This window comes from Schistocerca serialis, chromosome 5 (genome assembly GCF_023864345.2).
Source record: "Schistocerca serialis cubense isolate TAMUIC-IGC-003099 chromosome 5, iqSchSeri2.2, whole genome shotgun sequence".
Taxonomy (NCBI): domain Eukaryota; kingdom Metazoa; phylum Arthropoda; class Insecta; order Orthoptera; family Acrididae; genus Schistocerca; species Schistocerca serialis.
In genome coordinates, this window is record NC_064642.1 from 171,034,716 (window position 1) to 171,052,540 (window position 17,825).

Here is a 17,825-nt window from a genome sequence, read left to right on the forward strand (position 1 = left end):
TGGTGATGACTTTAATCATCGAGTGCAATTCTGTCAATGGGCGTTGACAGAGAATGCGTTGCAATTCTACCTGTTTACCGATGAAGCGGGTTTCACAAACCACGGGGCAGTGAATCTACGGAACATGCATTACTGGTCCGTGGACAATCCTCGCTGGCTCAGACAGGTAGTGCGACAGCGACCGTGGACTGTAAATGTATGGTGCGGAATCATTAGCGACCACCTCATTGGTCCTCACTTCATTGCAGGGGCCCAAACTGCTGCAACATACATCGCGTTTCTACAGAATGATCTGCCAACGTTGCTCGAAAATGTTCCACTAGGAACGCGTCGACGTATGTGGTATCAGCATGATAGTGTACCTGCACATTCCGCAATTAACACTACGCTGACCCTTGAAAGGATGTTCGACAGGCGTTTCATAGGACGTGGAGGACGCATAAATTGGCCAGCCCGTTCTCCTGATCTTACACCTCTAGACTTCTTTCTGTGGGGTACGTTAAAGGAGAATGTGTACCGTGATGTGCCTACAACCCCAGAGGATATGAAACAACGTATTATGGCAGCCTGCGGTGATATTACACCAGAAGTACTGCGGCGTGTACGACATTCATTACGCCAGAGACTGCAATTGTGTGCAGCAAATGATGGCCGCCACATTGAACATCTACTGGCCTGACATGTCGTGACACACCCTATTCCACTCCATAACTGAAAACGGAAACCACGTGTGTACGTGTACCTCACCCCTCATGGTAATGTACATGTGCGTCAGTGAAAAAGACCAATAAAAAGGTGTTAGCATGTGGACGTAATGTGCTGTTCCAGTCTCTTCAGTACCTAAGGTCCATCACCGTTCCCTTTGGATCCCTACGTAATTCGGTGCTCTCCGATACACACGATCGAACAGCGGAGGAGTGGTACTCAAGCGTCAACTTTACGTTACAATCTCTCCGGATGTAATTAACATTTTACAATGCAACAAACGGCACTGATTACGTATTTGTTTATATGTGCAGATGTGATAACAAAACCAACGGGGTTCCATTTAAAAAAACGTAGGTTTGTGTTAAAAAAACATACTTCCGTGCATTTTTTTATGGTCTGTATTAACGAGTTACACTAGCCCCTCTCCTCACGTTCGGTCTGTGGAATCGATTCGTCAGTATTTGATGTGGTTTACGAAATATATCCAGCGGTAACGTTAGGTGACTCACCCTGTATATAGAGTTCTACTCGCCATAAACCTGTGTAACTGAAGAATTAATTGTGTCCTTAGTATAGCTTTAAAACATTACATAACATTTAAATAATTATAACTAAACTCAGCGGAACTTGCCGGAAACTACTTGTGGCGGTTTCTAGCACGCATACCTTCATGTAATTCTAAAATACAGTCTCATTATTGAAACACTGGCCAGAAAATATTATTATGGTGACAAATGTCATTAGATACGTACATACGCACACATGTCGACGTTATAGGGTAGACAAGGTATAAAAGAACAGTGCATTGGCGGAGTAGTCGTTCGTGATTCATGTGAAGGATTCCGACGTGATTGGCCGGCCGCGGTGGTCTAGCGGTTCTAGGCGCTGAGTCCGGAACCGCGCGACTGCTACGGTCGCAGGTTCGAATCCTGCCTCGGGCATGGATGTGTGTGATGTCCTTAGGTTAGTTAGGTTTAAGTAGTTCTAAGTTCTAGGGGACTGATGACCTCAGATGTTAAGTCCCATAGTGCTCACAGCCATTTGAACCATTTTTTTGATTTGGCCGCGTAAATCTCCAGACATGAAAACCATCGAACATTTATGGTACATAATCGAGACGTTACTTTATGTATAAGGTGGTGGACAACAGTTTGTCATTTATGGACGACTAGAGAGGCAGCAAGTCTCAGTATTTCTGCGGAGGACTTCCAACGACTTTTTGAGTCAATGCCACATCGAACTGCTGCACTCCACCGGCCGAAAGAAGATCCGATACAATGTTAGGAGGTACACAACTTCTGTTACCTTAGTGTACTATTGGCGTTCGATAAGTTAACGCAACACATTCCTTCACGGGAAATTTCGGTATACAAAACTCAGAATTTGTTGTGGGACATCGTGGAATATTCCTCCTTCAGCCCCAATAGTTTCTTGAAATTCCGATTGGTGGCGACAATATACGTAGCTTTCAAAATCGTATGTGTAACGGAGTTGAGTCCGATGCAGAGAACTGTCACTGAGTTCCTTTGGGTGCAAAACCAGAGCATCGCAGGTAATCGTAGGCCCTTTGAGAATGGCTACGAATACCTAGAAATGAACAAAAGCACGATGAGTTGCTGAGAAAGACGACTGTCATCATCGCAACAATGTCGCGCCAATCTAACCGATCTCGCGCGTGCCGGCTGGCCGCACAGAGTTGTGACTCCTGCATTATTTGAACGTGCGGACACTCTCATTCGATATGATGGTAAACACCTCGCTGCCCGACTGAATGTCTCTGGTGGTATCGCTGACACACTTGTCCACCTGTTGGGGAACTCAAAGGTGTGTCTACTAGGTTCATCGTCGCCTACGCACCTTCCGATTTCCAGTGTTTGGCACAATGACGGATTCACTCATTGAGAAGCAGTACAAGAATGATAGGGACGTTATTGATGCAGCAAGATGCTGGTTCCGATGGCGACCAGTATGGTGGTACCATGTGGACTTACAGGCACACCTAGTAAGATAACGTAAGGCCTACTCATGGGACAAAGATTATGTTGAAAACAAGGGTTTTGTAGCTAGAGGAGTGGGGATTAATATGGTGTATTGGTATCCTGAATAAAAACAACCTGCATTCTTATAAAAAAGTGGTGCATTATTTTTCGGACGCTCGTCGTAAAATCTAAAGTAGAGGGAGATCATTTAAGCTTGGAATAACAAAGTATCTCGAAAAATACGCACCTTACAATTTTACGCCAGTCAGCGAGATTCCAAGCCAAAGATGTGTCTATAGACGCCCTGGCCCCCGCTGGGATACCAACCTGTCTGTCGCTCGCCACATGACGTGACAACCAGGAGTGATAGTCTGCGATGCCATTTTGCTTCATTGCAGGATGCCTTTGGTTGTCATCTGCGGCACTCTTACAGTACAGTGGTATGTCGATGATATTCTACGTCCCGGTTTGTAGCCCTTCATGGTAAGCTATCCTGGGCTTACGCTCCAGCACGATAATGCTCGCCCGCACACGGCTAGAGTTTCTACTTGCCATACCATACCTTGGCCGGAAAAGTCACCAGATCTCTCCAAAACGCGGAATCTGGAGCAGTAGCGGCAAGGCCCTCCAACCACCTCGGGATTTTGACGATAACACGCCAATAGGACACAATTTGCCACAAAGTCTCGCAGGAGGACATCCAATAACTCTATCAATAATGCTAAGCTGAATAACTGCTTGCGTTAGGGTCAGAGGTGGACCAACTCGATACTAACTTACTCATTTTCTTAAGCTCTATTCTTGAATAAATGGTACAATTTCCCTGAGATTCTGATCTTTTTTTTTTTTGTCTGTACATGTACATCAGATATACCTCTTTCCGTCCCATACGGGTATTTCCTTCATGGTGTGGCCTTGATTTTACTTTAAAGCATATTTCGAAAACCACGCATCGTACGAAATACGAGTTCTAGGTTAGAAGCTAATACCAGTATCCGGCTCTGCTACAGTTGGCATCCTTCTACCAGTGCATCCGGCGTGTAGGGAGAGGGGGGAGGGAACAACTTTTTATTTTAAAATGTGGATCCTCCATTCTTATTGCGTATTCGAATCCTGTGCCAATAAATACGTACTGTTTACCAAACCACTGATTTCCATTCGTGGTAGGTGGCACTGTAATCGACAAATAGCAAATGTACACTCTTTGCAGTTAAGAACGGTCACATTTGATTCTACATTTCAATTACGTTTGCGTTCTACGGTTGATATTTATTTTAGAAATATTTTTTGGTGTTACAAATTTGATTGTACAGTACAATATGGTTAGCCGCGTTATTTTCTGGTTATAAATTAAGTTTAGAGTGGTCCAGGAAGAATGTCATGGATGTAACAGTTGTCTGTTCCGAGCGGGATGCTTGGTATCGGTGTGCCACTTGCATCGCACCATTGCGGTGCTTGATTTCGGTGAGTCCCCTTGCCTCTCAGTATTGCGGCGCTTGATTTCGGTGAGTTCCCTCGCCTCACTCCATAATGATAGTGCACAATAAATGTTCAAACTTACGATCTTCCGTTTCGATATACTTATTTATTTGTGTGTGGAATGCATGTACACGTCTTAAAAGAATGGTGGTGTACACGCAATCATTTCTGATCCGTTCTGTTAAGTGCTCTTGAGTAATTGGCACTTTTCCATACGTTGCCAGCGCAGCAGCTACAGTGGTTCGATGAAGTCATGCCCTCATGGTGGGGTTCGAGGATGGTCACCAAAATTGAACATTTCGATGGTTTGGAGACTCAGAAGTCAGTACAGTGGACCCCGTATGGGACAGCAAACTACGTTACCATACAAGTCGCTCATTTGCCAGAAATATCATTGTATAGCAAATTTATTTGTACTGTTAAAATATGCACTTTCCCATTACAGCGCCATCTACCATGAATGGAAACAGTGGTTTGGTAAACCACACGAATTTTTTGGCGTAGAACCCGGATTTGCAATAAAAATGTGGGGTTCCCATTTGAAGACACAAAGCTGATCCCACCAGCACATGAAGGTTGGTTACGAGGTGGCCATTTGTAACACAGAGAGGTCAGATGTGTTTACGTTCAGACTCGTAGGCTCTTTCTTAATTGTCACCTACAACCCCTGTGACGTTCTATAGCATGAAAGAAACAGATCTGTGATTATACAATTTCACAATAAACGCCATGTACTCGTTTGAGCGGAACGTTATTGTAACTATCTGGCTTAAAAGACTTTCAGCGCTTAACGCACTGCTCACTCCATTCGGATGGGCGGACGTTCACATTCCCGTACGCTCATTCAGACTTAATTTTTCCGTTTCCCTATACCCCATAAGAGAAATACACGATGGTTATCTTAAAAGAATATATCAGATTTTCTTTCCCATCTTGCCTCAAATACAAGCTTTTACATCGTCTGTAGCGACTTCGTCGGCGACGGGGTGTTAAAGCTTAATTTCGCTACCTTTAGTCTTTTATTAAAAAATTTCTGTTTGGTGTTTTCTTCAGAATTGCTCATCAACTTTATTTAAAGCTCTGTTTCTCCTGACTCCAAGATCATGCCTTTGGTGATTAGTAGGGCCGACTCTGAACTACAACTTCTCACATACTAGTACAAATGTTGTTCTGCGAGCGTGTGTCCTTTTGCAGGATCTAAAGCATTAATTAGGGTATAAAGTCATTTTTGTTTCTTGATCGGGTTAATTACCGTATCAAATAACAAATAAACTGTGTCTCCTCGAGCAACTGATGATATGAAACGACGAGGGTTTTGAAACTCATGCCATAGAGGTACTTCTTTCACTTGCAATGGCACTAAGGTTTCTGGATTCAAAGTAAATTGTCGTTCTCATCTGCCAAATTGTCATCTCACATCGGATGACACACGAAACTGTAGAGATTCTAGTCACATGTCGTTGATTTGCAGGTGGATCGCTTCAAGGTTCAAATGGTTCAAATGTCTCTTGGCACTATGGGACTTAACATCTGAGGTCATCAGTCCCCTCGACTTAGAACTACTTAGACCGAACTAACCTAAGGACATCACACACATCCATACCCGAGGCAGGATTAGAACCTTCGGCCGTATCAGCATCGCGGTTCCGGTCTGAAGCGCCTAGAACCGCTCCTCCACAGCGGCCGGCTCGCTTCAAGGTTTCTGGATTCAAAATAGTCGTTCCCACGCACAACGTGTCGTCTTATAACACTAACGTGCCCTGTAACACGCTACTGTTATGCTCTGAGAGGATCTAAAAATTCGACCGTGCGTTTGTGTAACTATACTTTCGAATCTTGGGAAGTTAACAGTAAAACCAAACGACTTTAACCTTAGGAGTTAACGGAAGTGGTGAAATTATAAGTGAATGAAAAAAATGATCGGCCGCCAGCCTAATTAGCCACATTAATTTGAAAATATATATGTGAGAAAATTGGATATTAGTTATTGAAGTTACTTTTATTGAGATTTCCCTTTGTATAGCAAACAGGATACTGACACAGTGCACTCTGTACTGTATGTAGCAGCAGTTACCAATAACACGCACACACACGCACACACACCAGTAAATTATGGGGAGCAAAATTGTCCCGAGCTCATACTAATGACGGCCACAATCAGCAGTATTACTTAATCAAAATAGTGAAACATCACTGCATGAAGTGCAGAACTAATTTAGGACATGAGGGGCTTCTATCTGGACTGACATGAATAACACAGATAAAGATAAATAACATCTTAAATTCACTGTTGAACCTCCTCAGCATATAGAAGTTTTCCTTAGTACCAGTACCTTAGTACCAGTTTCCTTAGTTCATTTATTTTTTGAATAGGAGAATATGATGGGGACACTTAAACTGGTATAGTTTCGCTAGCCAAGGTTCTTTGATTATTGCAAAAATAAAAACTATTTCTAAAAGCTAATCATTCACTGAAATTATTTTGCAGGGTAATAAAATGCAACACTGGGCTTAATTAACTTCAAAAGGAACTATTCATGGTGGGTACCAAAACTACATTATCTTTAAAAATGTGCTTAACTTCACTTCCCACAGTACTTCCGCAAATCGGTTCGTTAAAGATTTATATGTACTTCAATCACCTGTGAAGCAGGTATTCTTGGCAATAATAGTTACACAATCTTACATTGTAATCCTACAAAACTATATTTTATAATGAATTAAGGATACTTTAGCAAAAGCCTATCCCCGTTGAATTTTATGGTTTTAGCTTTTAAATAATTGAGGTTTTCACTTTCCTATTGATAAATGTTTAAATTTTTCTACTTGAACTTCCTACCTTAACAATTTCACTTGGAGTAGTCCATAAACAAAATATCCAAATTTTACTCTTACGTTAACTTTTGCTACTCCTTTTACTTTAGACAAAAAATCGCTTTTAAACACATAAATGCCACAATTGTTCATTTAAATCAGGACACTCGGTTTTAGTAGCACTTAGGTGAGGACCCTGCGTAGGTTCGTGAACGGGATTGAAGTTAAGGTCTCGAACACGAACTAACGTTTTATGTGTTTAGTACTGAAAAAACACGCAAATTAATTGGTCCATGTCAATATACAATCCGTAACTGAATGTATGTGAAGCAATGGCGAAGATTACTGGTAGGCGAAATGGCGGCTAACTGTACTCACGGCTCTTGATGGACGAATGCTCTATAAAATCCCTTCTTGGCGTCTGGTTTTCAATATATTAGAGTCATTCCATTATTCCGTGAATACCAAATAATAGCCAGATCCACATCGGAGGCAAATCCCTTCTAATGCAGCTTCCAATTGCCTCTCTCAGCACCGTCGAGGTGTACCGTGCTAAGACTAGCCACACACTGCGTGCCTTTCACAGAAATGAACCGCTCAGTTCGACCGCCAAACCTACCTTTTACATCGCGCCATGCCACTTTCGTTGCTGAGGGACTTCCATACAGCGTTTATTGTAACAAATACAGGTGCCCTAAGCATGAACCAGCTTTTAACAAACTTACTTCTTTCACAAATATATTCATTTTATAATAATTTAAAATATCAACATATTGTTTTGATTTTTCCATATATCACATTACAAAACTATACTTTTCTTGCCATACATCAAGGATTTCAAACAACGCTGAATGCACATTACATAAATTGCAGGTATACAGTTAATTAAAATAAACCTATTCCTTATCGATATTAGTGGTACAGTCTCACATGAGATTATACGCGAAACGGTATAAAATAGATTCCATTCACATTTTGTTGATATTGTAACCTTATGTCCGAAAACTGAATTAATGTAGCTCTCCTTGCTGGTCTATTCTGTGCAAGAACCTTCAACTATGCAGAAATATTACAAGTTGCACAACTACTGGAATCACTTGAACCTGCTTATAATACTCAAACACTTATCGTCCCCTACAATTTTAACCAACCTTCGCTTCCCTCAAATACGCAATGAGTTATTACTTGAAGCCTTAGGATGTGTCCTTTCAACCTGATACTGCGTTTATTCAAATTATGCCTTTATCTTATTTCTTCACGATTCATTTCAACACCCCTGCATTAGTTATTCAGTCTACCAAGTTAATATTCGGAATTCTTCGTGACATCAGTTGTCAAAGGTTTTTCGTTCTCTTATTGTGTATATTGTTTGTCGTCCTCCTTTCACTTCCCAATAAGGCTACGCTCCAAAGATATACTTCAGAATAGTATTCTGTGCCCTTAACATCAGTGATATTAATTTGTTTATTTTCATTCAATTCTTGCTAATATCACTAGTCTTAATTTAACGTTTACTGTTGCTATCTTCAGGTATTTTACCGCTCATCTGTCTAAACACTCCTGTTACTTTTACCATCTTATTTACTAATCCGATTGCTCCGTCATCAGTTGGCTTAATTCTGCTACATTCCGTTACTTTGGTTTTAATCTTTCATGTTCATCTTCGAGAAGTTATCGATTCCGTACGTCTGATCTTCCTAGTTCTTCGCCGTTTATGAAATGTTTAGAACTTCATCAAGAAACTCTGAAGTTAAGATTTCTTCTACGTGATTACTCTGCAGTTCACAGTCACGTGCCTGGCAGTGGGTTCATCGAACCACCCTAAAGTTATTACTCAGCCGTTGCACTGTGGAACAAACGAAAAAACGAACACTGAAATACATCCACGCGAGTTCTGCTTCCTCTTATTTTATTATGGTGATTGTTCTTCCTATGTAAGCGGAAGCAAAAAAATTCTTTAACATTCGGAAGCGAAAGTTGGTGATTGAAAATTCAAGAAAAGATCCTGCTGTAACGAAAAATGCCTTTGTTTTAATATTTGCCGTCCCAATTCACATATCATACCGGTGGAAATGTCTCATGTACTTCGCGATGATGCAAAGTAAGCTGCCTTTTTTGGAACTTTTTCGAAATTCTCCGTCAATCCTATCTGATGCTGATGCAATACCTCGCCCCAATACCCAAGAAGAGGGCGAGAAAGCTTAGTGAAGGCAGTCTCCTTAGTACACTTATTACAATTTCAGAGTGTTTTGCCAATATATTGCAGTCTTTTATTCGTTTTCTCCACAACAGTATTTACGTAACCTTTCAAGTTTAAGTTGTTAGTAACTGAAAATTTAGCTGAATTCAGTCTTTAGTTTTTGTGATGTGTCGTGTAACGGAAATTTAGCGGATTCCTTTTACAACCCATGTAGATTGGTTTCACAGTTTCCATTATTTAAAGTCATCTGCCACTTTTCGTACCACCCAGATATCTTGTCCAAATTATTTTCCAATTAGTTTTTATCACCTTCTGACTTTACAAGATGGTAAATGACAGGAAGATCTCCAAACAGTCTAAGAGGACATTCATTAGGTCGTGGGAATGAAGAGCTAGTTGCGTTTCACAGGAACGATATCTTCTGCATCCGTGATGGCTATTGGTCGATAACTTGTTTTCTTCCAGGTAATCGATAACATTTTAAAACATTATGTGTTCTGAAACCCTGTGACGAATTGAAAAACGATATATGAGTCTGTAAGCGGATTCCTGCTATTTCCTTTCTTGAATATTGGTGAGGCCTGTGCAACTTCCCAGTCTTTGGGTATGAATGTTTCGATAAGCGAGGGTTTATAGGTGATTTCTAAATGTGGAGCTATTTTAACTGCATACTCTGAAAGCTGCGTAACTGATATTCAGTCTACAAATGTTTTGTCATTGGTCCTGCTTCCGTAATATAACTTCTAAGAGACGTCGCAGAGTCTGCACTGCCTCGCATGTTCTTTCAGTTCTCCGGAATGCCAAATGATCTTCTCCCAGTTCAGCTTCTAATGGCCGTTGCATTTTCCTGTAGATACTTCGACGTAATATCTTCTCTCCGTGAGCTACTCGACAGGTGGTTTGATAATATGCCTGGCAGCAACTGCATTCTTTCGTGTCTGGATTGCTACATTCTTGTTCTTGAGATCTTTACCTATTTCATTGTTTCATATATCCTCCGTTTCACGTAATATGCTGTGAAACGATTGCATTAAGGTATACCATTCCCAGACAGAGTTGTTTATGTACCGTTTGTAAATGGCCAGGAAATCAATTAGCTTGTTTCCTAAAACCGCAGTAGAAACACTGAGACAGGAAGGATAAGAAATGGCGGCAGAAAGAGCCAACTTCTGAGGGAAGGATCGGCTTGGCAGCCAGACGGTCACTATAGCCAGGTCGTGTGGGAGGCCGTTCTGGAAGCGGAAATAAGATCTGCCGCGAAATGGAGAGCACTTTGCGAGAAAGCCGGAGCAGTCGGCGGTATTACGAGCGATGGCGAAAAAACACCCCGCATCACCACCACCACCATCGGGACAGAAAAAGATCCACGCGTGTGGTGCGTCTTCACGAGAGCGAAATGAGTATATTGGATAACTCGAGAAACCTACAAAAATTAGAATCTCATTGAGAGTGGAGATGCTGTGGTTATAAATAGCGGAACCTACATTCGAGTTTTACTGAGATAGTAATTGCAACTGCCATGACGTAGAATACGTGCAGTATTCGGTATTATATTTGCTATGAATGAGATTTATTTCGTTACTTCATATAAATGTTATAAAATATCGCCATCTATGGTGATAATGACGGTTATTTGACTTTGGGAAATGGCAGTAAGTTTCTTCCCCAAGAAGCATCTGCTGTATGCATGTTCCAGATGGCTAGAAAACGCATAAGAGCAACTGTTAAAGTCTCGTAGATGTCAAAACAGGTAGTGCAACCTATGGAAGCTGTTAACCATGGAACTTCTACAAGAAAAGCTTCAAAATGAAAACTCTGGATGACAGAGAATGTAATCTTACCTTAAAATTAAAAACGATGGAGAAACAGTTCCCGATGATTTAATTAAAGGTGTTTTCACGAAGCCCACTGAAATTCACCCATACTGTGCAGAAAAAATCACAGACGAAGACTTGTTAGAGGAGACGATGACTGAAGAGGCCCACCAGAGTCAGTTCACCATTCAATCAAATACCTTATTATGTCTCAATAATATGTTTACGCCAAATAATTCAAATCCTGACGAGATCATTTCACTTAGCCCTAAATTTCAGTCAGAATTAGAACAAAATGCACCAGTAGTAGTAGTTTTACAGTTATTTGCCAGGCTCACAATGGAGATACAGTAACTCCCAAAGTGTCAGCACCTAAACAGCACTCAGAAGTACTCACGTAGACACCAGTGTAGGATATACCCTAAACAAATTAAAGTAGCATTTATAAGAATGAAAACTGGTAAACTGCATCACAGCAGAAAAACAAGCGCATAATCATTAAAGGAAATACAAAAATTTAGAACTACTCTAAAAAAGAGGAGAGCTAGAAGTAAAAAATGACATACGAGAAAAGGTAGAAGCTGGTTTTTATAGCAAGGTGTATGGAGTAGACAGAGAAAGTTACTATCAGCGCTCATTTTGTGGCATATGAACTCACCAAGCATATATCGAAGGGGGCAGCTGTAGTGGATAAGCTGGTCGCGGTGGCCGATCACTTCTAGGCGCTTCGGTCCGGAACCGCGGGACTGCTACGGTCGCAGGTTAGAATACTGCCTCAGGCATGGATGTGTGTGATTTCCTTAGGTTAGTTAGGTTTAAGCAGTTCTAAGTTCTAGGGGACTGATGACCTCAGATGTTAAGTCCCATAGTGCTCAGAGCCAAAAGAAAGTTTCAAACCACTTTGTTGTAGTGGATAAAATTGTGACGCATGCGATAGGCAACCAAGAAACTAAATTTTCAAGCCTGTCTTTCGCAGCTGGAGTCCATTTCAATTCAGTTCTGATCTGACAAAAGTATTGGTATTTCCCTGACGAAGTATGCCTACGGCAGAAACTGAACCGTCAATAGTTTTACTAAGTCTTGATTTTTCATTGAAAAAAAAATTAATATGGAACCTTGGTATGTACCAGTACGTCTAAAAACGCATATTCTGGTAACACTGATATTGTAGCTTATGTTTAAAAGTAAGTGTAATGCTAAAACTTTTTAATGACTTTTATATAAATGTAGAAATCTGAATGATTTTAAATGGGTCTAGCTACCTGCTGTTATTACCACATACTATATTTTCATCTACATTTATACCGTCCAAGACACCATACGGTGTTTGGCTGATGGTACTGTCTTCCCCTACCCCTCTCCCTCCGTTTCTTGTATTCCGGAATGGCGAATGTTCCGCGGGGAAAACTATATTCGGTAAGCCTCAGTATAAACTCCAATTTCTCTGACTTTCTCGTTGTGTTCGTTTTGCGAGACATATGTTGTATGTTGGAGGAAGTAATACATTATCCAACTCCTCCTAGGCTTCCTTTCTCGGAATTTCAGCAGTAAGCCTCTCAGTAATACACAACGCCCCTCTCGTAGCATTTCACCACGTGAGTTTATTGAACATCTCTGTAATGCTAGCGTCGAGTAAAGGGTCCCGTGACCAAACTTGCAGGTTTTCGTAGGTCAGTATATGTTCTGAAATCCTGAGCCAAATCGACGTGAGATATAAGGTCTGTAAGCGGATTACTGCTATTTCCCTTCTTGGATATTGGTGGGACCCGTGCAACTTTCCAGTCTCTCTCTCTCTCTCTCTCTCTCTCTCTCTCCCCCCTCTCTCTCTCTCTCTCTCTCTCTCCCTCTCTCTCTTCCTCCCTCCCTCTCTCTTCTATTAATCTGACATGGGAAAAGTACCAAACTGATGACTAATATTCAAGAGACGGTCGAGCAAATGTTTACTAAGCCGTATCTGTTGTGGATGCATTACATTTCCTCATGATTATCCGGGTGAATCCCAGGATGCCATCTGATTTTCTTATAATTTGTTTTGATGAAGTCATTACACTTTAGGTCGCTCAAGATTGTTAGCTCTAGGTACTGTTCGATAGTTACTGTTTCCAGCAGTGTAATCCATTAAATGTATTCCCAGTTGCGAATCTGGACAACCATCAGCTGTGTAGTGGAATGACAACAACGAAATTTTGCGCCTGACAGGGACTCGAACCTAAATTTCTCGCTTGTCGTGAGCGGTCGCCTTACCATTTGGCCTCGCGAACGTGACTCACGGCCAGACTCAAATATCTATGTCATCAACCATGTGTCTATAACCTGTACTCTTGCATCCGTTACGTATGTTCACGTAGAGGGAGGACTTTAGCTCGAAAGTCACTTGCCCGGTGTCAAAGGATAAACACGGCATTGCAATGAATGTATTATTCCAAATTACGATGGAAGGTTCCTTCGGACATGCTTACATGCACGGAAGTTTCTGCCTGGCTGTGAGTCGTGCTCGGATAGCCAAATGGTATGGCGACCGCTTACGACAAGCGGGAAATTCAGGTTCGAGTCGCTGTCCAACACATGTTTTCACTGTCGTCATTCCATTAATACAGTTGATGGTTCTCCATATGCGCTGCGAATACTCTTCAAGTATTTCATAACAGCTGTAGTTGCCATAGTGCCTGCTTCGTAATTCTGAATAACACAGGCACTGTAGTGTCGTGTCGTAATAGTGTAATCGTACAGTAGTGCATTTCTTTGCCTGTTTGGTGTGTTTTGTTACATTTATTTACGTTTAGGTTCCACTGCCTATCGCTTCACCAGTGATCCACCCTCGGCGGGTCTTCCTGAAATTCTTTGCTATCCTCTGGCATTGTAACCTTTCTACAGGCAACAGCATCATCTTCTAACAGCTTCAGGAAACTTCTGACTTAAACACTGCATGTCCTAGCATACTTCCTACGGATAATCCTGAAATTACCCTTACATCCGTTCATCTCATTTCGTTAAGAGCGACTCAAAGGCATATATCTTCAAAAAAAATTGTACTATTAAATTAAACAAGTTCAAGGTGTTTAAACAATTTCACTTGAAGAAGTAAATTATCGTTCATCCAAACTGAGTGACATCATAAAGATGTGCCTAGTTACGTAACAATCTCAGCAGTCACCCTGGAATGCCTCGTAACAACTACCATAAATCACACAACATTTTACGATACCACGAATGGTTATTAAATACATGATCACTGAATTTAAATACCATCAGCAATTGTGGAGCTCAGCAGTTGTGGAGCCCTTGTGATGTATGTAATGAGGTTTATTTATAGTCTATCTATAAATTCGGATTACCCTAGCCTAAAGAATAAATAAGACATGCAACATAATATTATATGAAATAGTACAGAATACAGGAACACAGTATTAACAAGGTCTGCAGGGGAGTTTCTGGGGGTCTCTGAAGTGGGGCAGAGATAATGGCAGGTCTGAAGTGGTGAGCGTGGCTCGTGTGACGAGCCTAGATAGCTCATTCGGCAAGAGAGTAACGCGTGACAGACATGGTTCCCTCTTCAACATACTGTACTAATTTAATACAATTCTCGAGTATTATTCATTTGACCAGTGCGGTGGATCGAGCCAAAAAATATTGGGAAGTCTTTTATCCACGATTTCGTTTTATTCATATTACTTTTCCACCCTTCTGTAAAAGCACACACATGCATACAAACACAAAACTTTTCTATTTTTCAATTTTGATGAAACTTTAGATTTAGAATTATTTATTGTTTAGTTATTTCAGTTATGTTCCAGTTGCATAGTCAAAAGTGTCATTTACTTTGTTTATACATCTCTCTCTCATTCTTCATGTTGTTTGACGGTACTGTATGCTGTTTTATGACGACAAAAAATTGTAGTCTGGTGATGGCCCTGTACGCCGAAAAGAGGAGAGCTAAATGAATTAATATTGCAGAACATATTCATTTTCTGGTTTTTCATACACAAGAAAAGGACTGTATCTACTTAACATTAGGCATTTCATGATAAGTCAATTGCCTTAGCCCAGGACTAGCTATGTCCACATACAATTGGCATCCACAGTTAGTGGGTCATTCCTGTGAATCTATTGTCTCACTTAGATTTACTTGACAGTTTTAGAACATCTGAAAAATTTTAATGCTTTTTTCCATTATGTGTGGATAGTCGGGGGTGAGATTGGGGGAGAGAGAGTGAGATTTTATCCCATATAACTTTTTATTTATTTTCTCGTATTTTCTCTATTTTTACAACATTAATTTCTACTAATTTCATCTAGGTGATGGTAACTTCATTGTCGAGTGCACCCTCTCTCCTCCCTCCTCTCCCCCTCCACCCCCTCTTCTTCTTCTTCTCATACTGTGTAAGTATGTGGCATACGGAGTATGGTGCATCACAAACTGTGTCAACCCTGTCTAGGCCTTAACGAGCAGCAAAGCGGGCCTCTGTCTCATGTGTTGGAAGACATATGTCCATCTTCTTTTCTTTTTTTGATCCCATCGTTTCTGAAAGAGAAAAGAGATTCTGTATCTTTTCATATTTCCGTCTGTGACCTGATCATCTACCTATATATGTCAGAAGAAAGAGATCAGTACCTATACACGAGGAATGAATTATGAGAGTTGAGTGTAATATGTGAGCCTGACAGAAAACCAAATGAGATAACCAACCCCTCCGCATGCCTTAGATTTTTTTATGACGAAACCAGCCGGTTTCTTGCACTAGTTAATTACTGTACTCGAGACATGTGGGCAACAAATCAAGACCAGAAACGAAACCGCAACCAAGGTGATGGGTGGAGGTGCGTGAGCCTGCAAAACAAAGATAGAATTCGATATCATGCCATTCAGTAACTAGGGAGCTGAACAACTAAGTCCTCTATAGACGATTTTTTTTCAAGGAAACTAATGACACGACAGGTATGCTAAAATTCGATATACGTGCATGCAGATTATTAAACGCAAAGTAAATCTATATATAGTCACTGCAGCTGTATTGTATTGAACCTGTTTTTGCCATAATCAAATAATTCTAAGCCATATTAAATTAAGCGGCACTTCACTTTGAATTTTGTTCATTGATTTTAATGTTCTTAAATATACAAACAATTCTTAAATATATAAACTTACTTAATATTCTTAAATATAACGATTTTCAGAATATGTAAAAACGGTAACACTATTTCCAAAATTACACAGAAAAAAACATACAAAAAAACAACACAGAATTTCGTCTCGGCAACTTGTATTACACGGTCTTGCTGAAAAGTAATGCCTCTGAATTTTTTATATGAAAACTCCTAAGGCTTTTAAACAAAACTAATGTTATTAACGTTTATTCATCATGCCTACATATTTGCAGCCCTCTTCCGTTATAGGACTGGGAACTGTAGCATCTACAACGGGGATGTCTAACGTAACCATGTTGGTGCGTAAGAAACAGCGCTTTGTGATCGAGTTTTGAATTGGAAGAGTTCGTCCGCATATGGAGCACCCTCTCCTTAGCATCACAATACCAGACCACACACTAGCGCTGCGACATCTGCAACAACCCGACGCCTTGTGTTCACTGTCATTGATCATCCTCCATAGAGTCCCGACTTGTTCCACATCGAATTTTTATCTGTTTTCAAACATTAAAGAACAAGTTAGAGAACTTCACTTTGATAGTAATGAAGCGAAGCAAGCAGAGGTGAGGTTGTGGCTCCGAGAACGAATTCTGACATTCCACAGTGAATATACTGTAGAATCAACAAACGTGGCTCTCGTTGGCAGAAACGTGTTCGTCACCTTGATATCTATGTTGAGAAGTAAACATGTGTACACGAAGAATAAGAATGCTGAATGGTAATAAGTTTTGTTTTAATTAAAAGGCTTCAAATGTTTTCACGTAAAAAGTTCGGAGGCATTACTTTTCAGCTCGCTCGTAATACACTTCAATTTTACAGTATTTGCTTGAGGCTGTTCACTTTCCGGTGACAATGATTTATTTTATTTATGGAGAAAAATGATGAGTCGGTGCTCGATAGACAAAATTTAAGCTGTCAGGCCGATACTAACTACAGTGCCACCCACACCGATGTAGAAAGTGAACCAGTTCGTCTTTCGATACAATTAACCATACAACAGTCATTGCGATACACAAAATGATTCCGGTCTCCTTGTGATAGTGCCAATACCCAGCATCACACTACAGAAATTTATACGCTACCTCGGTGTGGCCTGCCTGAGGATGAGCATGAAAAGGCTTGAAAACTAGTTGATGGGAATGAACAAATGTTTGAAAAAGTGTCTGGTCGAGTTTTCTACATTTACATACAATGCACTACCATGTGATCTAGAACATACATAATGTATAAGTTTATTTATTAGGGTCTCTACTTATTGATTGCTCTGTAGAAGATAATCATTTAATTTCGAATACTACGGAAATCTGCTTAGCCAAGATGATGGAAAAACAGCATGAAAAGAGACCTGGAATGCAAACTAAAAATTGCTTTCACCGTGCATATATTTCGAAATGAACTTTGACACTGGTGAAACAGATTAATTCTGCTTCATTGAACATCCACCCCATTCAACCAATTTGATAGCTGCTTAAGCGAAATCCCCCGACGAATCAAAGAGAACGTTTTCAGGTGAATCAACAAATAATGTATACTTCGTTCACTTTCCCAAAGCGCCTTCCAGGTATAGAAGCAGTCATGCATAAAAATCTAGGACAAATTTAGTTGATGCAATAGGGAAATATGTCTAAAAATAAGGATGATTTTCGTATACAAAACGCAGTATCTAGCTGTTATACCGAGGACTTG